Source organism: Neovison vison, chromosome 2 (assembly GCF_020171115.1).
Source record: "Neovison vison isolate M4711 chromosome 2, ASM_NN_V1, whole genome shotgun sequence".
In the NCBI taxonomy this organism is placed as follows: Eukaryota; Metazoa; Chordata; class Mammalia; order Carnivora; family Mustelidae; genus Neogale; species Neogale vison.
The window spans coordinates 92,600,706-92,626,137 of NC_058092.1; the positions used below are offsets into that span (position 1 = coordinate 92,600,706).

Sequence of the window (25,432 nt, forward strand, 5' to 3'; positions counted from 1 at the left end):
AGCGGGAAGTCTGCTCCTCCCTCTCCCTCTGCCTGCTGGCTCCCCCTGCTTATGCTCAATCTCTCTGTCTCTGTCAAATGAATTTAAAAAAAAAAAAAAGAAAAAGAAAACTTCTTTAAAGAGTGTAAGCAGAGACTGGATAAAAGACAAATGGAGGAAGTAAAGGGAACCTAACAGCCACATCCATGACCTCTAATGGTGCACACAGTCTCTTCTGTTTACTTTGATCAACAGACTATGCTGCCAGCCTCAAGACTTACATGCAACTGATGGCAGAGTTGATAGGTAAAATAAAAAAAGGTAACTTTTGGGGGGAAAAAGTGAATAAAATACCTCTAGATAATTTCATTTAGAATAAAGAAATAGGGCATCTAGGTGGCTCAGTGACTTAAAGTCTCTGCCTTTGGCTCAGGTCATGATCTCAGGGTCCTGGGATTGAGCCCCGCATTGGGCTCTCTGCTCAGCGGGGAGCCTGCTTCCCTCTCTCTCTCTGCCTGCCTCTCTGCCTACTTGTGATCTCTCTCTGTCAAATAGATAAATAAAATCTTTAAAAAAAAGAAAAAGAAAAAGAAATAAAACACATGGATTTAATGACAGATTTAAAAGACATTTTAAAGAAATCATGAGCAAATACTATGAAAAACACTACTCTAAAACTATATTTTAAAGATTTTATTTTTAAGTAATCTCTACACCCAACATGGGGCTCAAACTTACAACTCTGAGATCAAGAGTTGCATGCTCTTCTGACAGAGTCAGCCAGGTGCCCCAAAACTTTTAAAAACCTTAATAAAACTGATGATTTCCTAGAAAAATTGAAATAAAACAGACCCAAATTTATGAATCCAAAGAAGAGATCACCCACAAAAAATTCTTGATCCTTAGTCAATAAGAAATAAAGAGAAAGTATTAAAGATTTATCTTTCGGGGCGCCTGGGTGTCTCAGTGGGTTAAAGCCTCAGCCTGCTGCTCAGGTCATGATCCCAGAGTCCTGGGATTGAGCCTCACATTGTGCTCTCTGCTCAGTGGGGAGCCTGCTTCCTTCTCTCTCTCTCTCTCTCTCTCTCTCTCTCTGCCTGCCTCTCTGCCTACTTGTGATCTCTGTCTGTCAAATAAATAAATAAATAAATAATCTTAAAAAAAAAAAAGGGTTTATCTTTTAACAGGCTCAAGGACCATATCAATGAATAATAATTACATTATTGGCTCTAGTTATTAGGCACTTTCTATCTGCTTGAGATTGCATTAAGTGATTCACATGCCTTATCTCTTTAATCTTCGAACAACCTCATAATAGGAATTATTTTCCAAGTTCTAAAAAAGACCTTGAGGCCTAGAGAGAGCTCATAAATCTAGTATATGTCTCATGCTGGATTCATACCTAATGTATAAAGAATTCTATAATAGATAAATTATTCTACAACATGGAAGCCTATGGAAATCTACCCAAATCACTGGATCACATACAAACGCCTGAAAAGAACGGCTTGCTCCTGGAGTCCTCAGGCAGGCTGGCCTGGAGCCTGAGTCAATGTGTGCTCAGGCTTGTTGTCTGGGTTTGCACAGGCCAGTCCGGTGCCTGAGGTGATCCCAGAGCCTGGGACCGCAGGGACCATCCTGATGCCTGGGTCCATGGGGGCCAACCTCACACTGAAGTAGACCTTGAGTTTGAATTTACAAGGGCCAAACTTTGCGCAGTGGCAGTATAGTAGCCAATGAGGTTTATCCGAGGCGCGATTATTGCTAATTGAATTTACAAGGGCCAGCCTGGTGCCTGGGTCCACAGGAATGGGCCTGGCCCTGAGTCCACAGGGGTCAGCCGGGCATCAGAGATTCACTGGGGATGCCTTGATGCCTGGGTTCATTGCATCAGGTCTGGTGCCAGGGATCACAGTTTGGGGCCTAGGATCTGGGTCTAAGGAGCTGGGCATGTAGCCTTGGTCTGTTGGGGCTTACCTGTACTGGGCCTGGAGCTCTGGACTATGGAGGCTGGCCTGACACTGTGGTGTGTCTGGGGCCTTTGGCCATGTGGATAAGCCTGGAGCCTGGGGCTACAAGACCAGCCTTACACTGGGGCAAAACTGGAGCTTTGGGCCATAGGGTCAGCCTGGTGCTAGGGCAGGCCAGGAGATTGGGTCTATAGAGGCTGTCCCAGAGCCTGTGTCCATGTGAACTAGGCAGGTGCTAGCAGTAGATACTTTCTTGCACCATACACAAAAATGGAATAGACTCAAAATGGGTGAAGGACCTCAATGTGAGACAGGAATCCATTAAAACCCTAGGAGAGAACACAGAAAGCAACCTCTTCAACCTCAGCCACAGCAACTTCTTGCTAGACACATCTTTAAAGGCAAGGGAAACAAAAGCAAAAGTGAACTATTGGGACTTCGTCAAGATAAAAAGCTTCTACACAGCAAAGGAAACAATCAAGAAAACCAAAAGGCAATCTATGGAATGGGAGGAGATATGTGCAAATGACATAACAGATAAAGGGTTAGTCTCCAAGATATATAAAGAACTTAACAAACTCAACACCCAAAGAATAATCCAGTCAAGAAATGGGCAGAAGACATGAGCAGACATTTCTTCAAAGAAGACATACAAATGGCCAACAGACACGTGAAAAATTGCTCAACATCACTGGGCATCAGGGAAATATAAATCAAAACCACAATGAGATACCACCTCACACCAGTCAGAATGACTAAAATTAACGAGACAAGAAACAACAAATGTTGGCAAGGATGTAGAGAAAGGGGAACCTTCTTACACTGTTGGTAGGAATGCAAGCTGGTACAGTCACTCTGGAAGACAGTATGGAGGTTCCTCAAGATGTTGAAAAATATGACCCAGCAATTGCACTACTAGATATTTACCCCAAAGACACATATGTAGTGAAAAGAAGGGGCACATGTACCCCAATGTTCATAGCACCACTCTCCACAATAGCCAAACTGTGGAAGGAGTTGAGATGTCCTTCAACAGATGAATGGATAAAGATGTGGTCCATATATACAATGGAATATTACTCAGCCATCAGAAAGGATGAATACCCACCATTTACACTGATGTGGTTGGAATTGGAGGGTATTATGCTAAGTGAAATAAGTCAATCAGAGAAAGACAATTACCATATGGTTTCACTCATATGTGGAATATATGAAACAGTGCAGAGGATCATAAGGGAAGGGTGGGGAAACAATGGGAAGAAATCAGAGAGGGAGACAAACCATGAGAGAGGCTTAATTCTGGGAAACAAACTGAGGGATGCTGGAGGGGAGGTGGGTGGGGAAATGGGGTCACTGGGTTAGTATTAAGGAGGGCACGTGATGTGATGAGCACTGAGTGTTATACTTGACTGATAAATTATTAAACAGTACTTCTGAAACTAATGATGTACTATATGTTGGCAAATTGAATTTAAATAAATACATACATACATATGTATAACAAAATAACATAACATATCATACATATATGATACACATAACATAACACATAATGTAACATAACATACATATGTATAACATAAAATAACAATTAGGTACAAATGGATTAAACAATTAGGAAATCCAAAAGGCAGTTTGTCTAATATCTGACAAGGAATGACTATCCATGTAAAAAAGCAATAAAAGAAATCATAAAAGACGGTGAATGATTTGAACATGCAAAAATTTAAAATGTCAGCATATCAAAGATTATTGCAAAATGTCATGATTCACCCAATAAACTGAAAAAAAAAATAAGACAAATTGTCAGCTAAAGGGAAAATCCTTTTTAAAAAAGTAATTAATTAATTAATTAATATTAAGTGTTTTTTTAGAAATTTAAATTCCAGTTCATTAACATACAATGTAATATTGGTTTCGGGGGTAGAATATATTGATTCCAAAATTCCATACGTCCCTGGGTGCTCATCACAAAAGTACACTCTTTAACCCCCATCACGTATTTCACCCATCCACCCACCCACCTTCCCTCTAGTAACCACTAGAGTGTTCTCTGGTTAAGGGTCTGTTCTGTGGTTTACCTCTTTCTTTCCTTTTTCCCTTTGCTCATTTGCTTTCTTAAATTCCACATATAAGTGAAATCATATGTTATTTGTCTTTCTCTGACTGACTGACTTTGCTTAGCATAATTCTCTCTAGCTCCATCCAGGTGATTGCAAATGGCAAGATTTCATTTGTTGAGTAATGACATGGCTGAGTAATATTCCATTGTGTATATATACCACATCTTCTTTATCCACTCATCTATTAATGGACACTTGGGCTGTTTTCATAATTTGGCTATTGTAAATAATACTGCTATACATATCGGGTACATGTATCCCTTTGAATTAGTATTTTTGTATTCTCTGGGAAATACCTAGTTGTGCAACTGCTGGATCATAGGGTAGCTCTATTTTTAACTTTTTGAGAAACACCCATTCCATTTTCCAGGGTTGATGCACCAGGCTGCATTCCCACCAGCACTGAAAGAGGGTAAGGGGAAGTATTCTTAGTATAACACATACTTCAGGGTGTATGGGTGGCTCAGTGGTTTAGGGCCTTTGCCTTTGGCTCAGGTCATGATCTCAGGGTCCTGGGATCAAGCCCCACATGGGGCTCTTTGCTCAGTGGGGAACCTACTTCTTCCTCTCTCTCTGCCTGCCTCTCTGCCTACTTGTGATCTCTGTCTGTCAAATAAATAAATAAATATCTTTAAAAATATTCATATATTACATACTGCATCCAAATTAAAAATCAAAACACAAAACCATTATAGAAGATGGACAAAAAAGTATAAATAGACAACTTACAGAAATGAAATTTTAAATTGTATTAAATAAATTTAAAAAGCAATCTCTCTGCGCCTGGGTGGCTCAGTGGGTTAAGCCGCTGCCTTCGGCTCAGGTCATGATCTCAGGGTCCTGGGATCGAGTCCCACATCGGGCTCTCTGCTCAGCAGGGGGCCTGCTTTCCTTCCTCTCTCTCTGCCTTCCTCTCTGCCTACTTGTCCTACTTGTGATTTCTCCCTGTCAAATAAATAAATAAAATCTTAAAAAAAAAAGCAATCTCATAATGTAATCAAAGAAGTAAAATACTAAAACATTAGATATTGTTTTAATTTGTCAAACTATCAGAATAATACTAATCCCATAAAACTATGATGAAAGAGAAGCTTCATACACTGGGAATGGAAATCTGTATAACTTTTATTAAAAAGCCATTTGGCAATATAGTATGAAGTGTCTTAAAAATGTTTGTAGATTTTAACCCAATAATTCCAAACCTGAGTTTATCATAAACAAATAACTTGAAGTGCAGGCAGAACTTCATGTAAAAGAATAATACACAGTATTATTTATGATATATATCCATATGATGTCGCTACTAAAAATTATATTCCAGGAAATATTTACTAATACCAAAAATCTTCACATCATTAAGTTCATGTTCACATTGTAATGTTCTTACTATAAATATACTGGAAAAAAACTAGAAAGAAATCATCTGAATGCTCATAGGATAAAAATCAATGAAATCAATTTAAATTTTATAAATAATTTTTCATAAAATGAAAAAGAACTTATAATATATAGGTCTTTTAAATGGAGTATAAAATGTGTACAAATGAATGCACAGGAAGAGGGTAATCAAATTCAGTCTCTAGCTACACACAGATCACAGCAATCCAAACAGCTTGGGATTCCAAGTAGCCAAGAAAAAGGGAACCCAGTTATCTATGGTAGGAACAGGTGAGGAGTTTGAATCCAGGAAGGGAAATAGTAAAGATAGATATGGGACCACACTGCTTAAGAACTGCCTGACGCCAGAGCAAAGGGCATCTGGGCTATAGTGGCTCCTAATATACTATTTCCTGTAAGGGCAAGAATCAGGGTCTGTGTGGGGCGAAGTCTGAATGTGCAGCTGTTTGAAGAATGAGAGAACCGACACTGGATAAGACACACACAAAAAGAAGAGGTTTAATATTGCAGGTGGTCTCTGACGGATATAGAAAGCAAGCTTTAAATAAAAGGCTTCCACTTTCTACTGAGAAAAGAGAGAATTATTGATACCAAATAGTTCAACGAGCCTTATAGAGCAGCCAAGTAAATCAGCACAGCTCAGGATCAGAATGAATCCCACCAGGTATGCCATAAAATAAACAAGTTGCCTGCACTAGACTCACAGAACTGGCTCTGTGAGGCTCCAGGCTCAACGATGTCCTAGGGAATATGGAAGGTGTTGATGCAGGGGCTATAGACTGGCTGCTTTTTTCATCAGTAGAATAACATGTGCTTTTTAATTTTAATTAACGTATACTGTATTATTTGTTTCAGGGGTACAGATCTGTGATTCATCAGTCTTTTTTTTTTTTTAAGATTTTATTTATTTGACAGAGATCGCAAGTAGGTAGAGAAGCAGGCAGAGAGAGAGGAGGAAGCAAGCTTCCCGCTGAGCAGAGAGCCCAATGTAGGGCTCCATCCCAGGACCCTGAGATCTTGACCTGAGCCGAAGGCAGAGGCTTTAACCCACTGAGCCACCCAGGAGCCCCTGTGATTCATCAATCTTACACAATTCACAGCACTCACCATAGCACATACCCTCCCCAATATCCATCACCCAGTCACATCCATCCCCCCCAACCCCTCCACTCCAGCAACACTCAGTTTGTTTCCTGAGATTAAGAGTCTCTTAAGGTTTGCCCCCCTCTCTGGTTTCATCTTGTTTCGTTTTTCCCTCCCTTCCCCTACGATCCTCAGTCTTGTTTCTCAAATTCCTCATTTCAGTGAGATCATATGATAATTGTCTTTCTAGGATTGACTTATTTCACTTAGCATAATACCTTCTAGTTCCATCCATGTCATTGTAAATGGCAAGATTTCTTTTAGATGGCTGCATAATATTCCATTGTATATATATATACACCACATCTTCTTTATCCATTCATCCGTTGATGGACATCGAGGCTCTTTCCATAGTTTGGCTACTGTGGATAATATTTTAATGCTCCTTTAGTGCTGTTGTTGAACGCCTACCAAGCATGAGAGCTACAGGTCCCTCGGTCTCATCATGCAACAGATAGGAAAAATCCAATTATTTTTCCTGCTGAATTACCCTGCATAAATTCTAGCAGTTTAAGTCAGAGTCCATCAGAAAGAAATGAGTTTACCTATTTTGCTTAACCTTTTGAAAGAAAGATGGAAATGAAAATTTCTGTAAATAAAGAATTGCTGCTTAATGCTTTCTTTCATCCCCATTGTAGAGAGACTGAAGTAATTTTTTTCTCTCCCACGGAGGTTCTTGATATACCGTAGTCTTTTAAAATGTATCTTTGACCCATTACACGTCAGGTTGTGGAGGAGGAGGTGGGCAGACTGTTTACTCCCGTGAACTTTGTTAAGAGGTTTGTGGTATTAGTCTTTGGGGTGTTTAATCTCTGTACCCACTGCATCCAGTTGCTCCTGCCATCATATCAGATGGGGATTTACCTTTTACAGGACCACTTATATCATTCTTTCCCCATCCAACATAGGATGATTTTTAACATTTCTTATGTACAGAAACTAATGGGCATCCTTGGTAAAATGCTGGGAAATGCCTTGCTTTGTTTTTCCAGTCTATACATGGTACTGAACCAAGACAGCAGATATCTCACAGTTGGAATACCCCAGGGGACACTACAACCACCCTCTCCACCCAGAAATTTGTTTTTAGAAGTAAGTGAGTGACATTAACCTTATAGATGATTGACTCAGAAATACAGAATATATGGTTACACCTAATATAACCTGTCTGGTTAAGACCTGTCTGGGCAGTGGAGAAAAATGTAATGACAGAAAGCTTCAAAGTAAAATTACCCCCTAGGACTTACTAAGAGCTCATTGTGCATAGAACCAGAGTGGAAGAGGCCTCCATAACCACATAATCTCACTTTCTGTGTCAAAGCAGAACTGAAACTGAAATTAAATAAATGCAGGCATTCAACATTTAGTAGGGAGTTCTGCCAAAAATTGAAATTAGACCACCCAAAAACCTGCCGTGAAGGGAGTATTTCTTTAACTAAAAGGCTTAGGTATCTATAACACCTAAATTTGGATTCTTAGATTTCTGAGAAATATCAGTCATTCCCCTAAAATGAACATCCATAATGAGCCAACTGTCTACCCTGTACTGATTTATTAGCACTGGAGAAGAACCTGAATCATGTACCCTAATTATGACGAATGCAATAACTGTGTTATCTACTAACTCAACGTAATATCCATAATGTTTCTAGAAATGTCTACAAAGGAGGAAGTTTTACATTTTCCTTGATCAATGAAAACATATAGATAACTGTAAACATCCCAGAAGTATTGTCTTCTAAGCTAAAATTTCTACCTTCTTCTTGTTAATTACTAATTCACAATACATAATTCTGAGTTAGGAAGTATAAAGCACTAGTCTTTACATTACTTTACAGGGATAATACTTATGGGAAAAAGGAAGTACAAGAGTGGTTTTTCCATCTTTCTGAGTCATTTTCTAGAATTTACTCATTCACTCATTCAAGTATTTATTATTATTATTATTTTTTAATCATTCAAGTATTTTTTAAGCCAGGCACTGTTCTAGTTAGTGCAGACAAAATAGTAAACAACACAGATGCAAATTCTGGCCATCCCAAAGCTTATATTCAGCAAGGGTGGCGGGGGGGATGGAAGGTGATTAGGGTGGGTATGGGTTTATTCAATCGATTGCAATGTATACCTTTTCCAGAATGCATTTACTAATTAAAGTATAAGTCGAAAATACAAAATTATCATATCTAGAATTGTAAGGGATATATGTGTTTGCCAGATCCTTTCAACGTGGAACAAATATTGTGGTAACAAATGGCATGAATGCTCTCAACTTAGGAATTCTCTTAACGTTATATAAAATGGGTTTTTTAACATGGAAATTTACTTCACGGAGTCCATCCTGGAGCCCATACTGGACCTAAAGCACCAGAATTTCTAGGTCAAAAATAGGTACATTTTGGGGCACCTGGGTGACTCAATCGGTTAAGCATCTGACTTTTGATTTCTACTGAGGTCATGATCTTAGGGTTGCGAGATTGAGTCCTGCGTTGGGCTCCAACTGGCCAGGGAACTTGCTTAAGATTCTCTCTCTCTCTCAAAAAAAGGGAAAAAGAGGTACATTTTCAGGTTTTTAGTTCACAGTATAAAATGTGCCTTTAGAAAGTCCGAGTCAATTTGCCCTCCTATCAGCAGTGCAAGAATACCCATTCCAACCACAGACGTGCACTCACCAGTACTCGATGTTTTTCACTGGATCTTTTTCATCACGATAGGTAGAAAACAGAATCCCATGGTTCTCACAGTTTGTGTATAGCATGGACAGTTGTAGAGAGACTTAGCTGTTGGAGAATCAGACAAGTCAGTGAGCTTTCAAAATTTCAATGTGATTTTTCTGTCACTATAGTCTTGGGTCTTAAAAGCTTTGTGTCTGAGAACATGGAGCCCCTTTGTTGAGTTACCTCTGGATTCAAAATATAAAGTACCTCTAAACGAGCCTGGCACTTGATGCTTGATTTCCCAAACATCCAGTCTTGCTCTATTTGCGCTCTGGCCCACCTTGGCAATTAAATTCATGGAGGCTTACTTGGTTGCAAGTGACAGAAACTAGACTCTATGTTATGCAAGGAAAGAGGAAAAGCGATTGGCTCAAATAACTGGGAAGTCAAGAGGCAGGTCTAGAATGGATTGATTCAGAAGCTCTACCAATGTCAATTCACACCTTCTCCCTCCCTCTGACCCCTAAACCCCCCACCCTTTTCTCCACTTGTCTCCACCATTCTTTATTCTTCATGTTCTTCTAGCAGCCTTCCCTGCCAGCTCCTACAGAGATAGTCCAAAAAGAACCAGGGCCTGATTTAGGTGTATGGCTATCCCTAGACAAACACATTTGCCCAAACCAAGCCATCTGCCCACCCCTGTGGACTTTGAATAGAAAGGTATGAGGTAACTATGTGGAATTTAAGAAACAAAACAGAGGATCATAGGGGGAAGTGGGGGGAATAAAACAAGACAAATCAGGGAGGGAGACAAATCATAAGAGACTCTTAACCATAGGAAACAAACTGAGGGTTGTCGGCGGGGGTGGGGGGAGTGAGGGTAGGGATGGGGTAACAGGGTGATGGGCATTAAGGAGGGCACATGATGTAATGAACACTCGGTGGACTGATGAATCACCAAACTCCCCCTCTGAAACTAATAATATACTATGTATTATTTAATTGAATTTGAATTTAAAAATAATAATAATAGGGATGCCCGGGTGGCTCAGTTGATTAAGTGTCTGTCTCTGGCTCAGGTCATGATCCCAGGATCCTAGAATCGAGTCCCACATCAGGCTCCCTGCTCAGTGGGGAGCCTGCTTCCACCTCTGCCTGCTACTCCCCCTGCTTGTGCTCTCTCTGACAAATAAATAAATAAAATCTTTAAAGAGAATAATAATAATAATAAAGGAAGGTATGAGGTGGGGAAGAATACACTTTGATTAATAGCTGTGCTCAGACGATGTGAAATGGAGGAGAAGTTCACCAAAGGAAGCAGACAGGGAAGTTTATTAGACAGACAAACTATAATAACCAACTTTGTCTCCACACTACGCCATGTCAGTTACATATACCACAAGCCATGACACCCTGCTTCCCCGGGGCTTTGATCGTTGCTTTCTGCCTGTCACACTTGTGTGTCCCACTCTGCTTGGGCTGTCCATGGAGCCCAACCATCTGTTGACCCCTTCCAGATCAACTATCCCAGCTTAATGACTGAGGCTTATGAATTCTCTCCTCTCTACCCCAGTCAACAACAGCAAATTAGAGTAAGAGATGCCATCTTGATAAAGCAGCACTTTCTCGGGCTTCTGTATTCAGAATTCATTCTTCATCAAATATCTGTGGGCATTTGAGACAACAACATGTGAGAATGCCAGATGGTGGAGGACTGGGTTTGTTTGGGGCTGTGAGGTAGCTCATTAAGCTGTGGAGTGTACATAGGGTGAAGGTAAGAAGGAAAGTGAACATAAGGGAAGGACGATAGAGAGAAATCAATGGCAGATACACTTCCCTGAGGGTAGCTCCACTTGCCTTTTCCCCTAAGACTCACCCCAGCAGGAGCCCTGAACACTCTGCCCTAAGTGTGCCCTAAGTGGGGAGCCCTAAGCTCCCCAAAGTGCCAGGGATGGAAGGGAAGATTTATGCCCCTTCTCTGGTTTCTTCTTTTCTCAACAACACCCCACTGCCACCCTCTGCCCCTGACCCCCCACATCTGACACTTCCAGCCAGTCTCTGAAGTGAACCTTTCAGTACCTTTCAGTCAGTCAGTTAGTCACTCAACAAATGCTCTATATCTACCAAGTGCCAGGGCTGGACTTTCAGATGTAAGATTAGCTCACGCTTATGGGTGACTTTTGACCTTAAAGATCCATCTCCGAAGAGAACCAATATTATCTGTAATCTTACAAATGTGGAAACTGAGATACAGAGAGGTTAAATAACTTGTCTAAAATAACAAACTCATAGATTTGGAACTGGCATTTTTCCCAAATCTCCTGCTCTTTCTCTCCGCTTAACAGTGCAATCTCTTTAAATATGCAAATTCACTGGGGATGGGTTGTATTGGCAGGGGCTAAGATTTTAATTCCATGCTTCTTTCTTTCCAGGTATTCTGTCCATAATTCTGATAGTGGATGTGGCAGTTTGCCAGGCTGGGGATCACGGAGAGCAGCTCTCAAATCCCCCCAGGTTTTATCTAGAAATAAAACAATCCATAGTGATTTTCTAATATTACCTGTTAAGTAACACATTGATATGAATGAGTCAAAGATTTAAGTAAAACATTGGTATGTGTGAGTCAAAGAAACATTTTAAAGAAATAGGAAAAAAATTAGATAAGGTCAATAGAAAGAGCACGGCAATAGGAAGTAATGGATCTAGGCTTAATTCTTAGTTCTATCACTGCTACATTGGGCAATTTATTTCCACCTCTTGAGGCCTCTGTTGCAAAAAAAAAAGAGACTTTTAATTAGATTCTTTCTAATACCCCTTCCAGCTCTGAAATTCTATGATCTTGATATACGCTTTATGAAATGTAATTTATCTTTCATTTCCCTTTTTTTCCTCTAAGGAGAGATTTTCAACTTGTTCTTACTTAAAGTGCCTGGGACACTGAAAAGCCCCAGAGTTTAAGGAACCATTTTCTTCCGCTGGAATTCTGTCAGGTACAGGCTCTATGTGCCCCTGGAAAGATCCTCATTGGCAAGGCCGTTCCTTGTTTCATTGTTATAGAGGTGCTCCCACCCCAGCAGCAGCCTGCTCCCCTTAAAACAACAGCAGTAAGATTTGGAAGCAACCTCAGTGCCCACAGAGAGATGACAGAGTGCAGAAGACATGGTATCTATGCAATGCTCTATCACTCAGCCATAAAGAAGAATAAGATCTTGCTACTTGTGATAGCATTAATGGACCCAGAGAAAGACAACCACCATATGATCTCATTCATATGTGGAATCTTTAAAAAAAAAAAAGAAGAAGAAAAAAAAGAATAAACAAGCGAAAAGCAGAATCAAACCTATAAATACAGAGAATCAACTGATGGTTGCCAAAGGGGAAGGGGGTGGGGGGAGGAGCGAAATAGATAAAGGGGGTTAAGAGGTACAAACGTGTAGATAAATAACAAATAAGTCACAAGGATGAAAAGAATAGCACAAGGAATATAATCAATGGTATTGTGATAGCATTGTATGGTGACAGACGGCAGCTACACTTACTATGGTACACACTGAGTAATGTATAAAATTGTCAAATCAGTAAGTTGTACACCTGAAACTAATATAACACTGTATGTTTTTTGAAAATCAGGCAGAGCAGGGGCTCTGAGTCAGCGACACATTGCTATGCTCATAGCTGTGAGATTCATGTGTCATGGAAGAAGTGGTCTCTCCTTTCTGTCCCTCCTCCTCTTCCTGGGGAGATTGTGGGGAGATTAGAGAGAGCACTGATGAAGTCTGTGGGGACTCTACATGCCCCAAAAGTGGGAGTTTTTCCTTTCCTGACACAGGGGCCCTAATCTTTGGGTTTAGGGTTCTTCCTTTGATGCAGTCTATCTTAATGATAGTATAATTGAATCAAAAGTTTGGTGTTTTTTTTTTTTTAAGATTTTTTATTTATTTGACAGAGAGAGATCACAAGTAGGCAGAGAGGCAGGCAGAGAAAAAGGGGGAAGCTGGCTCCCTGTTGAGCAGAGAACCCGACGTGGGGCTCAATCCCGGGACTGTGGGATCATGACCCAAACCGAAGGCAGAGGCTTTAACCCACTGAACCACCCAGGCGCCCCCCAAAAGTGTTTTTAAAGGTTTTTAACCCACTTGATTTCTTTCTTTTCTTTACTCACCATTGTTGATTTGACGCAAAACGTCTTTTAAAAGATTTGAATGAACAGAAAGAAAAGAGATATATAAAGCAAGGTCTGGAAGGTTCCTAAACCTATGAGTTTTTGTCTCTATGGATTTGGGGTGCACCACCTTCCCTGCACATGGAGGTGATCACCAACCTGAAAGCTCTCTGAACCCTGTACCTTTGGGATTTTTATGGAGGCTTCAGCTTATAGGCATGACTGATTATTAATTCTATTTCTAGCTCCTTCCTCTCTCTGAAGAATGAAGGTGGTGAGGCTGAAAGTTCCAAGTTTCTAATCATGGTTTGGTCTTTCTAGTGAACAACAACCACCCAGGAGGCCACCATGAACAGTCACCTCATTAGAACAAAAGATATTCCTATCGCCCAAGAAATCCCAAGGGATTTAGGATTTCTGCAGTAGACACACCTATCACTTAGGAAATTATAACATCTTATCAGGAACTGGGGTCAAAGAGCAAATACAAGTAGGAGCCAGAGGTAAAGACAAAAAAATATATTTCTTATTACTTCGCTATGTAGTATTCATCAAGTAACTTTAAAAACCGAATTAGAAAGTAATCTTAAATTATTTTAAGATGACAAATACAAATGCCCATTCTAAATGATTATCTCATACCTATTTCTTTTACTTCCATGTGTGTTTTTTTTTTTAAAGATTTTGTTTATTTATTTGACAGAGAGAGATCACAAGTAGATGGAGAGGCAGGCAGAGAGAGAGAGAGAGGGAAGCAGGCTCCCCACTGAGCAGAGAGCCCGATGCGGGCCTCAATCCCAGGACCCTGAGACCATGACCTGAGCCAAAGGCAGCGGCTTAACCCACTGAGCCACCCAGGCGCCCCCCATGTGTTTTTTAATTGAAGTATAGTTGACATACAATGTTATATTAGTTTCAGGTATACAATATAGTGATTTAAGAACTCTATACCTGGGGTGCCTGGGTGACTCAGTGGGTTAAGCCTCTGCCTTTGGCTCAGGTCATGATCCCAAGATATCTGCATCTTAAATATAGATATAGATATGGATATATTTTAAAGATTTTATTTCTTTATTTGACATACAGAGATCACAAGTAGGCAGAGAAGCACAGAGAAAAAGAGAGAGGAAGGGAAGCAGGCTCCCTGTAGAGCAGAGAGCCTGATGTGGGGCTCCATCCCAGGACCCTGGGATCATGACCTGAGCCGAAGACAGAGGCTTTAACCCACTGAGCCACCCAGGCGCCCCTAGACCTTACGTTTCTTAAGTTATGAGGGCTGCATTTAGCTCACCTTAAAATATATATATATATATTTATTTATTTGAGAGAGAGAACACGAGCAGGGGGAAGGGCAGAGAGAGAGGGAGAAGTGGGCTCCCTGCTGAGCAGGGAGCCTGATGATACCAGGATCAATCCCAGAACCCTGGGATCATGACCTGAGCTAAAGGCAGATGCTTAACCAACTGAGCCACCCAAGTGCCCCTATTTCACCTTGAAATATCACGCAGTCAGTAGGTGCTAGGTAAATATTTGTAGAATGAATGAATTATGAGTTTAGGCGAAAAAAAAAGAATCCTAATTTATTATTTATTTATTTATTTTTGGTCTCACCAAAAGAGCTTTCATAGTGGGACCTCTAGACCAGGTAGGTAGAAAGAAAGATGACTTCCTAACTAACTAACAAGAAGGAAGCTTTTAAAGGGTAAATAAGATTGTCACCCAGGGCTACCTCTAGCCAAAATTCTGAAGAATGTGGGTGCCATTAGTGCCTCCCTCTTCCTTTTTCAGTGCTCTTTCCCTTCCTTTCAAGGTGTCTCACCTTGAGCCTTTGGTCTGCCAGGGCCAGTCCACTGCCTCCTGCTTCCTTCAGACAGATGCATCCAGGTGTCAGATAGATTTTTTTGGTTGCAACAAGCAGAAACTAATTCTCGCTCACTTTGTCCAAAACAAACAAACAACTAGAAGGATATGGGTTAATTCACTTAACTGAAGAAGAGTTGGAGGTTTGGGCTTCAGAATGGGTAGGAATTAGAAAAGCACTGGGAATCTTGGTGGTAGGATCTGATGAAGAATCTTGGGAGGGTGCTGCTCTTGGGATGATGGATCCAGCTGTTTCTTTGCATCTCTCCCAGGACTCATATCTAGGAAAAGTATATTTGATTGGCCCAGCCTTGGACAGGGAAGGGTGAGCACCTTCACTGAAAGTTGTCAGACATAAATCCAACAAGAGGCAGGGGTCCCGCAAAGCAAAATCAGAGTACTCAAACCAGAATAGATACTGGCAGGAAAAAATAATAGATGTCCATGGTGACTTCCATTATGATTACTGCTCCATAGAAATGTGCTTCCACATCTTTCCTTTTCTTCTCCATCTTCATCTCACCCTCCAGCCTGGTCCACCCATGAAGACCTAAATATCCAGTATCTCAATTCTCCTTTGTTGATGGTATTGAAAACATGCCTGTCTCAAGTCTTTGACAAACTTGTGGGTTTTTTAATAGAATACTTATGGTTAAAAAATTAATTAGAGTATGTCATCGGTGATATTATAATAGCATTGCATGGTGACAGATGGTAGCTATACTTGTAGTGAGCATTGCATAACCTTTAGAGAAGCTGAATCACTATGTTGTACACCTGAAACTAATGTAAATGTGTAACAACTATACTCAAGTAAAAAAAATTTTTTTAAGGATCTTTTTTCCCCCAAAGATTTATTTATTTTAGAGAGAGAGAGCATGCAAGTGGTGGGGGGGTGCAGAGAGGGAGAGAGAATCTTAAGCAGACTCCACACTGAGCACAAAACCCCAAGAGGGGCTCGATGCCACCACCCTGAGATCATGATCTGAGCCAAAAATCAGACACTTAATTGAATGCACCACTCAGGCATCCTTCAAAAAAATTTTTTTTGAAAAATGAATTAGTGTATTACCCACACTAAGGTTAGTTTAATTTTTAAAAATGATCTTCTTTAAAACTCAAAGGGTGATGGAAGAATATCGATGCCTGTGTGGGGCAAGGTGAATACAGATATGCAAGCAGAGGGACTCTCAGACAATTCCTTCAAATCAAGCACTTGGCCTACAAATAGGTTTCATTGTGGTTCTTACTATCTTTGTCTCCTCACCCTAAGGGAAGAAAAAATCACATGCAATTACTTCTTAAGGATAATAGCTGCAAATATCAACTACAACACTTGATACAGCATATGGCTTATAAATAAAAGATTCTACACTTATATTTAAATATTGGTAATCCAACAGTGAGACTGGTTGGTCAGCTTAGGTGTCCCTCATCAGGAGAGAGGGCTAGAAGATTTAAGAAAAAATCTAAGTAGAAAGTGACATGGGAGAAACAAGAACAACTCTGCCAGGTCCCTGGTCTCTGCTTTATCAGGCAGAAACACTGTACAGATTCTTTGAGGTCTGGAGCCCTCAAAGTTGAGAAATGCCCGAAATAAATAGTGTCTTGAGCCAAAAGATCATTCTTATAGAGGCTTCTACCAAGGTCTCTGCTAAAAGTCAGGAGGCCATTCCAAGTAGAAAACGGTTCTCTATACTCTGACCAAGGTATTGGCCAACAATTAACAACCAATTCAGCATCTGACCTTACTATCCCAGCCTGGGAATAGAGAAGCAGCAGGAAGGGAAAGGCTAGCAGAAGCCAATGATAAAAACTCACCAGACCATCAGATTTCCTTACACATTCCCTGTGCTTAATCTAAAACCAACTAATTAATCTCTGGCTGGGTGGCTGGTCTAGCTCTCCTACCCACAATTGTTCCAGCTGTCAGTTATGGCCAGTGAGTCACCACTGCAGAGAGATAAGCATCCTGCTACAGAGACAAACCCAAGTATCATCCTGGGAATGCTTATCATTTTTTTCTCACACCACAAATGTTCCACTCTGCTTTTTCCATCTGGCATTTCAGCGCCTGAAAAGTTTCAAACTTGGGAGTGCAGTCCACGTTGAGTTTCAGAGAGCTTTGCATCTCTTTGGAGGCTTCTGAATTTTATAGTGCTACAAGGAAATCACAAAGCTTACCAGTGATCACTGCACTATAGGCAACAAAGTCTGCTGTGGGCGAAGCCCTGTGTTGTGCTGGGGATGTCTACAGGGTGGTATCCAGCATTATAGTGCAGTAGGGAGAGATGAAGATTTAATAAAATTACCTGGCAAATGAGTACTAAATGAACAATAGATATTTCATAGGCTGGAGAAACTTTAACAATAGGCAGGCATCACTCGGAATGAGGTTATAAAGGGGAAGAAGAGCAAACAAAAGAAGTAAGAACATGACATACATTGAAACATACTTCGGCATGGATGACCTAAAAATACAACACATGGAGTGGAAGAAGCCATATGACATGAGACATGTGACAAAGAATCACATATTGTATGGTTTCATTTATATGAAATGTTCAGAATAAGCACATCCAGAGAAATAGAAACTTGTGGTTTCTGGGGCCTGAGGAGAGAGGGGAAATGGAGAGTGATTGCTAAGGAGTATGGGTCTCTCTTAGGGGGACAGGCAGGTATTCTAAAATTAGGTTGTAGTGATGGATACTAAAAAAAATCAACTTGTGGGGCGCCTGGGTGGCTCAGTGGGTTGAGGCGCTGCCTTCGGCTCAGGTCATGATCTCAGAGTCCTGGGATCAAGTCCCGCATCGGGCGCTCTGGTCAGCCGGGAGCCTGCTTCCCTCTCTCTCTCTCTGCCTGCCTCTCCATTTACTTGTGATTTCTCTCTGTCAAATAAATACATAAAATCTTTAAAAAAAAATCAACTTGTACACTTCATTTTATTTTTAAAAAGATTTATTTGACAGAGAGAGAGAACGAGCACACAGGCAGAGAGAGGGGCAGAGGGAGAGACTCTCAAGCAGACTCTCTGAGTGCAGAACCAGACGCGGGACTCAACATTAGGACCCTGAGATCATGACCTGTGCTGAACATCAAAGTTAGATGCTCAACTGATTGAGCCACCCAGGTGCCCCAACTTGTACACTTTAAATGGGTGAATTATATGATATGGGAAATACATGTCAACAAAGCTGTCTAAAAATATATTTTTTAAGTTTTTTAAAGTAAACTTAAGTAAAGTAAAATTAAATAAACGTTTGTTAAATTCAGTTGTTTTTGTACTATTTGTTTCATTATTCTAAAAATTAAACTGCTGGGAAAAGTCAAATTAATCACACTTTTGTTTCCTATTCTCCATATCCAGAGTGAGGAAAGATCTTGGGGGCTGCCCACTGTCTTTGGGCATCCCACAACACAGCTGTCAGTGCTATAAGCCACCCCTTCCAGCCTATAATATTCATTTTCTCACTAACTTATCCAAGAAATTGAGTGCCTGTAATGCATTAGTTCTTGAGGAGATAATGCTGAATAGAGACAAACTCCCTGGCCACGCAGAGCTTTAAATTCAGTAGAAGAGAGGTAAAGAGAGGCAAAAAAAAAAAAAAGCCTGTCAGACAATCCCTTGGCATTTGAGGTGTGACCATCCCTGTAGAGAGCATGTCAGGAAAGATTTTGGCATGAAAAAAAATTGGTAAGCCCATGAGCTGGGTTTTGGTCATCCTCTGTTGTCTTCCGATACAGACTGAATGTTTATGGTCTCCTGACCTCGCCAAATCCATGTTGAAATCCTAATTCTCCAACAGATAGCATTTGGAGATGGCTCCTTTGAAGAGTAACTCTGTCTTGAGGATGGAGCCTTCATGAATGGGAATCGCATCTTTGTAAGAAGAGTCATGAGAGAGCTTGCTCCCTCTCTCTCTCTGCGCGTGGCCATGTGAGAACCCAGCAAGAAGATGGCCAAATGCAAGCTAGAAGACAGTCCTCAGCAGAACCCACCCATGCTGTCACTCTGATCTCAGACTTACAGCTTCCAGAACTGTGAGAAATACATTTCTGTTCGTTTAAGTCCCTTGGTCTATGGTAATTTGTTAGCGCAGCCTGTGAGAACTAAGACATCCTCCCCGTGCAAAGTGGAGCTCAGGCATTCCAGGCACTGAGCTGACTTGCCAGAAGAAAAGAGTATAGGGGTGCAGCGTAAAAGCCCAGGCGTGGGGTCCAGGAGTCAACAAAGGGAAGCTATCGGGTCTATGAGCTTCCTTGAAAATGGGAACCAGGGCTTTCAAACTGGGTAAAAATGAATCAAGGGAATGAGAGACTGGAAACCCAAAACAGCTGACTAAATCTCCTTAGTACTCCTGTTAGACCCATGACAGTTTTACCCATGGAATCACTTTCCTCATCAATGTAATAGGTGTAATATCAGGGGTGCCTGGGTGGCTCAGTGGGTTAAAGTCTCTGTCTTCAGCTCAGGTCATGGTGCCAGGGTCCTGGGATCGAGCCCTGAATCAGGCTCTCTGCTCAGCGGGGAGCCTGCTTCCTCCTCTCTCTCTGCCTACCTCTCTGTCTACTTGTGATCTGTCTGCCAAATAAATAAATAAAATCTTAAAAAAAAATAAATAAAATAGGTGTAATAATAGCCCCATGGGAACACCTTGCTGGGAAGAGTAAATGAAACCAAGCACATGTAGATATCTACCAGAATTACATGCAAAAAACATGTTTAAAAAATCCAATACATTATAGGTTTTTTATTTTAAAATATTCTATTACATAATAGAATATTAAATATGTTATGAATATTCTATATTCATTGTAAGGTATTATTCAATTACATAATAATGAAGCCAATAGCTTTAACTTTTTCCCCTTAAAAATATACAAGTAAGACTGCCATTTTTTACTTTCATTCCCCATCTCCTAGTAAATAGGACATTCAATTGCTTTTCACAGTACTGCTTATCATCTCTGTATACTTACTGATATATATGTATGCTATCATAACAGTATGATAGACTATCATAGAAGCTATTACATAATGGTATGATAAACTATTTACTATGTAGAAGAAACTAAATAAACCAAAGTCAGACCTCTGACTTATCCTAATAGCACAATAGAACAATGAAGACCATGAGTGGATTCAGGGGTCATTCTCTGACCGCAGGCATTGTTCTGGGCTGAGGATAAATCCTATCCATTCAAAAAGTAGAGAAGAGTAGAGGATGCTATTTTAGATAGGTGGTCAAGGAAAGGTCTGAGATGGAAATATTTGAGTTGCAATCTGGATGCTAAGAAGTATTTTGGTTATTTGGGGAAAGACTTCCAGGCACAGGGAATGTGAAGACCTGAGGCCAGCATGAACTTGGGTTGTGGCAGACAGCAGAAATGGCCACACTGCTGGAGAAGGGTGTGGTGACAGAAGAAATCAGAGAAGCAGCCAGAAGTCAGAATTTAAATGCCAAAGGTCAGTTCATCGCAGAAACCCTGACTTTAAGGGTAAAGTTGAGATAGGTTGGTAGTGTGGTAGTGGGAATATGAAGAATCTTCTATTAAAAAAAAAAAAAAGTGGCCTGGGGAAAGTGAGAAGGAGCAAAGAGAAGTAGGATTGCAGAGATAAGAGGTAGGAAAGAGTGTTCTCAGAAGGTAATCTCATGGCCTGATTCTCTATCTCACCAGAGGTCTTTAACCCCACATTGTTGATCATTTTAGCCTGGATCTTGAAATGCGTACCTATTTTCTCTTTAAATATGAAGCCCCTTGAATTTGAAGGGAACCTTAAACTACATAAATATACTTTCCTCTTAACTTGATAAAATCTTGCAATCTTTCATATTTTTTTGATGATACATCTCCTACCAATATTTAAAAAGATATCCCACTGAATTTTGGACACTTCAATTGGCTTTGCCTAACCCTGTTAAAACTTTTTAGGCCATTTTACTAACAAGTGAAAAAGCAAAGAAATCAAGGATGTGTACAAGTTGAGAGGCACATAGAACTGTTGAGGGCACAGACTCTAGAAACTGGCTTCCTGGGTTTAAAAGGCATCTAGCTTTGCCTTTTACTGGTTATATGACCTTGGAAATGTTGATGAATACCTCCTAGATAGTGTGTTGCGTTTGGTTCAGGTCTGCTGCAGATGTATTTGTTCTGGGGCCAATGCTGTAGGAGCATGTTCATCTCATGCAGCCCCCCGTGGTGAGAACCAGGCCAAAGCCTACAAGCATATTCACGTCCTCTAACAGTACACTGGCTGAGACAAGTCATGTGGTGCCAAAAAACCCAGCACCAGTAGTTCAGGTAAAAGAGTGGATATTTGCTGGACAGTCGATGGTGCAGTCACCAAGGATGATGACATGAGTCATGTGAGGAGGAAGACAGTAAGCCAAGGCTGAAGTCATCCAAGCATGCACTGAATAAGAAGACTTGTAAGGACAATTAAGGACAATTATGGGACAATTTCTCTTCCCATGCAGCTCATTCAAATACGTTTTGTGAATCTGGATTTTTTTCCTGCCTCTTTATGAAATCTTAGGCACATATTTTTCAGTTATCATTAGATAATAAAGTCCTCTGTTTTTAATTGCAGAAAGTCTGATCTTCTGTCATTAATAGATCCAGTTCCCTATAATAACCAACACCAGATTCCATTCAAAATACGTTTCTCTCCTTCCTGATTTAGACCTGCTGAAGGTGGGGAGCCTGTGATGACAAGAGGGAAGTGCGGTTGGCTCCCTTAGGTCTCTGCCTCCCTTCCTTCTCACATGGATGGTCTTGGCTGGTCCAGGATTGATGTGGTGGTGGTGGGGGTAGAGTACAGAGATGTGCAGGCAAGCAAAGCCTCATCTGACCGATGGTGGTGAGATTGACATTGGCTTCCTCTGACAGTGGTGGGTGTTTACAGCTGACAGGTATTGACAGATGTTTAAAGTTGCCTCTTGGCACGGCTTGCATGGAGCACTGGGTGTGGTGAAAAAATAATGAATACTGTTTTTCTGAAAATAAATAAATTGGAAAAAAAAATAAAGTTGCCTTTTTCTGGGACACCCTAGTGATTTCTTCAGTGACATCCCACCTCCTATTATTTCCTGGGATTTCTCACTTTCTGTTCCTTTGGAAGGCTGTTCCTCTTTCAGCACTTGCCTACAAGACCCCTCAAGCTTCTAGTTTTATACCACACAGATTCTCTGTTGGGGTCCCATTGCCTTGCACATTTATGCTTCTTGGTCACAGGTCCAGCATGAACTTGGTGCCCCCAGGGACTCCAGGGGACACAGGTCCAACTCTCTTGAGTGATTTCTTTGAAGCTTTTCTCACCAGGCTTAAAGAGAAGGGACTCATACCCACCCTTCCTCCATGGGGAAGATTCAGACTTTATATCACACTAACAGTTCTTTCCAAAGAAATTCTGTCAATAATCTCCCACTCCTTTCTTGGAGCTGGATGATCATCTGACAGTTGCAAACCCGGTTCACAATCCTCCTTTGTATATTCTGCTTGGGTGACCTCGTAGCCTACTCTGTTCGGGGAGCAACTGCATCCACTGTCTTGGAGCCACAGTATATAGTGAGGCAAAAGAGACTCATTTTAATGTCTTGCTTCTTGTGATTGCAGGAAAGTAACTGACAAGTCATCAGTGGAGTGCAGAGTGGCAGTGTGTGCGAAGGTAAGATTTTCATTCTGCAAAAGCAGTTCTCCAGAAGAGAATGGATTCTCCCCCTTTGGAATCCTTTTCCTAGATTCCTAGTCATTGGATTCCTGAAGGTGAAGTGAGACTAAAGCTACAGGAGGTTACAACTTAGCTGCTCATATTAGATAACGTAGAAGGCCATATTATTGTTTGCTAGCAGAAGATTTGCTAAGATCTGAGCTGCAGAGGCTCAGCATAAGAACCATGACAAAAGATGAGTCCTGAGTTGGGAAAGAAAAGTGCTCTGTTGGCTGCCATGAAGAGAAACCTTACAGTCTGCAGAGTTTACATAGAGGATGCCAGAAACTTGGATCCCGCATGAAGCAAAAATTCAGGGCCGGCACCTGGGAAAACTGTAAAAGAAGTCAGTTTTAAGAGTGCACCCACCAGCCTTTCTGAAGTTGACCCTATTTGCTTATGCTCAGGAAGCTCTTCCTTTGGGGAAAGTCTTTTCCAAGAGGACAGATGATAGTCCTAAATGCCCACTCCATCCAAGGCACTCCATTGACAAAAAAAGTATTCCAGAACCAAAGCGGTGACAGGCATCAATGGAATTTAAGCAAAGTCAAGACATGGCCACATTTGCATTTTGAAATGATTATTCTGGTTCAAGGGTGGTAGAATTGGGGAATAGAGAAGGAATAGAGAAAGAGACTTCATAATTCTGATCCCATGTAATGTCAGTTCTACATATTTGGGGAGTAAATACATAATGATATTTACAAAGTAACTATAAAAACAAGACAAAGCCATGGAATACTTGAATTTTAAATCATTCAGATGACATTTGCAAAAGTAGGTATGATGTCGTTTGTCTTTGAACCTTTAGTACCTAGTATAGTGCCTGACCCACAGTAGCTACCGAAGGATGTTTGTGAAATTAAAGTGAATTGAACACTTGGGATAATTAGTATCCCATAAAAAAAGTGAAATCTCCGGGAGCCTGGGTGGCTCAGTGGGTTAAAGCTTCTATCTTTGGCTTGGGTCTATGATCCCAGGGTCCTGGGATCGAACACTGCATCAGGCTCTCTGCTCAGTGGGGAGCCTGCTTCATCCTCTCTCTCTCTCTCTGCCTGCCTGACAGATAGAGATCTGTCAAAGAAATTAAAAAAAAAATCTTAAAAAAAAAAGTGAAATCTCAAGGTGGGATTTCTGAAAATGTTGCTTTGATGAACTGCTACGTTTGCTCTTTTCTGTCAGTGAGAGCTATTGTTTATGTCATTTACCTCTTTGCCCTGGCTGTCAGGGAGCTTAGAGTCAACTAATTATAGCCCTCAAGTTCAGTACACTTGCTTCTTTTTCTTTTTGAAGGGTCTCAATAGTTCTATCTTATTAACTTCATAATGTTGCTTTATATAATCTTAGAAAGAAGGCAGGATACAAATTAAGTCATATGCCTGTGTTCCTTGCTCTAGAATGAGGTGAACATCAAAGTCTGATTGAAGGCCAATTCCTGGAATTGAGATGGCCAATTTAAGACAAAGGCAGAGCAATAGGAGACAGAAGTTGTTTTATTTGGTTGTTTTATTTCTGGGAGACCTATCAGGTGATCTGCTGGAAATGTGTCACTTCTGACCTCAACTCTGGGGCATCCTGAGAGATTAATAGATGCTTCTCCTCTTAGGGAAACTCAAACGCAGAAGAACCACAGGAAGACAAATAGAACAAGGGCTAACTAATGCACAACAGCCAACTAGGATAGAAGAGAGGTTGGGGGGAGGGAAGCAGGGAGAAAAATAACAAGAGGAGTATCAGCAGAGTGACATTAGCCTTTGAATGGATGGGAGGGGACAAAACAGAAAACAAGGGAGGGAGAAGGAGAAGGTAGGAGCGAAGAAGAATGACCATTTATCATGTACTATTAATTCCTGGAATAAATGCCTTCTTTGTGCTAGGAACTAAGGCTATGATGATAAACAAGACAGGAAAGTATTCTGCTCTCACGCGGTTTACATTCTAGCAGGGGGGTGGGGGACAGACTTTTAACAAATTGTTACAGATTTGAGACCTAATCTAACTCAGCGAGTTGAAAGAGATGAAGAGGTAAGACCAAAGAATGAAGAGGAATTGGGTAGAGGCAGAGTGGGACAACACGCTCCACAGAATACAGCAGGTGCCCAGCAGTGAGGGAGGGCTGGCGGGGGTGTGGAGGAGGCAGGAACTGCCCAGGGCCTGGAGGTCAGGGTGAGGATACACTAAAAGCAATGGGAGGTCATCAAAGGGTTTGAGCAAAGTAATGACCTGGTCAAATTTCTGTTGTCAAAGGATCACTCTGGCCCTGGTGTGGAGGGTGAACTGAGGTGGGTGGGCATGAAGACAGGGAGATGGGAGCTTATCACACTTATCAAACGTAGTGGATCCGAGGAGGGTGATGGCGGTGGGGATGGAGGGAGTGGTCATATTCAAGGTATACTGGATAAAGATGGATTGATTACTGGCTGCCTGTGGGG

The 25,432-nt window shown here is 41.0% G+C and overlaps 1 pseudogene; it reads left to right on the forward strand.

Moving 5' to 3' along the window:
• Window positions 1-1,686: 1,686 nt before the first annotated feature.
• On the forward strand, window positions 1,687-1,856 carry LOC122901458 (annotated as a pseudogene).
• Window positions 1,857-25,432: the final 23,576 nt, after the last annotated feature.